The sequence below is a fragment of the Bacillus rossius genome, chromosome 1 (genome assembly GCF_032445375.1).
Source record: "Bacillus rossius redtenbacheri isolate Brsri chromosome 1, Brsri_v3, whole genome shotgun sequence".
Taxonomy (NCBI): Eukaryota; Metazoa; Arthropoda; class Insecta; order Phasmatodea; family Bacillidae; genus Bacillus; species Bacillus rossius.
Genome location: NC_086330.1, coordinates 39383992 through 39385312, shown reverse-complemented (window position 1 = coordinate 39385312; position 1321 = coordinate 39383992). Strand labels below are relative to the sequence as shown.

The following is a 1321-nucleotide window of genomic DNA, read 5'->3' as shown; positions in this document are numbered from 1 at the left end:
ATAATGTTTTCCATATACCTCCTCATAATAGGCTTATTTCTTTGTTTCGATTCAAATTTAAAAAATAAGGGAACAAAGTGAATTCACCTTGAGTACGCCTACATAATTTTAAGATTTTATTATAGTACATACAAGAAGCAACACGTTATTTTATTATTAAACCAATAATAATTATTAACATCAATTCTATAAAGTTTAATATGTGGAATATTTATACAGTATATACTTAGCATGCAAAGGCAATGCGAAATATGAAAAACCTTGAACTGTTATCCCTTAAGTGTTCATCTAGTTATCAATGTTATTTTTAATTGAGTTTGTTAGCCCCATTTCGAATTAGAAATATTTTTTTTTCTTATTTTTTAGCGAAAGTATAAGCCACTATACTTTTAACAATATAAATTTTTACTGCAGCGATGATAATTTATTTTAAGTGACGAAAACAGCATAAACAAGCCCATGATTTTTAGTCAAACAAAGATTAACGTTTTGAAAATAAAACCTTAGCCGGTATGAGATAGTTTTCTCATCAAAACCATACCAAACGAGTATGGTCCCTGCGTAGAATTTTATTAAGTCTACAAATATATTTATGTAGTACTTGCATGAGACTCCACCTTTTTATTTTTTATAAGAGAATTTTTAATTTTTATATTTACTGTTATAGTAGAACATGTTCCATATGTTTTCGTGGTGTAGTGGTTATCACATCCGCCTAACACGCGGAAGGTCCCCGTTTCGATCCCGGGCGGAAACATTATTTGTAATTAGCCAAACACATTTATTTTTACAACGAAATTATGCCATATAAAAACAATTAACATCGTTCCACTCAGCCGAGACATTATTTTGTTCAGCGCTCATACCATCTTGACATTCAACCTCCTTCTTCTTTCCCCCTCCCCCCTCAATAAAAACCATGCTAGCAAGTCTTTCACTTCTCGCCTGTGATGTTTAAACATCTAACCTCGGTTACGCAAATTTATTTGTTCTCATGTTATTCATGTTGCAAATAAACTTATAATATGAATCTCGTACACGAAATTTGAAGTAAAATTCTTTTTAAAATAATGCCGAGTGTGATAAATATACGGAAATTGGGTTTTCCGCTACATTTCTTGACGCGAATCACACGTAGTTTTCGTACACACCGCTAGAATTCGTTGTCAAAGCAGCTGCGTTGACTATCTATTTGCAGAGCCAAATATTAAACTACATATAGGGCCTATAATGAAACGGCTCCGATAAAAGAGCAAAAACATGAAAAAAAAAAATATATTAAACTCTGTTTTTAGACCTGATTTTCGACAAGGAATATTTT

The 1321-nt window shown here is 31.6% G+C and overlaps 1 non-coding gene across 1 annotated transcript; it reads left to right on the top strand.

The window, feature by feature from the left end:
• Positions 1-684: 684 nt before the first annotated feature.
• Positions 685-757, top strand: Trnav-aac (transfer RNA valine (anticodon AAC)). The gene has a single exon. It is a non-coding gene; the product is annotated as a tRNA-Val (tRNA).
• The last annotated feature ends 564 nt before the right edge of the window (positions 758-1321 follow it).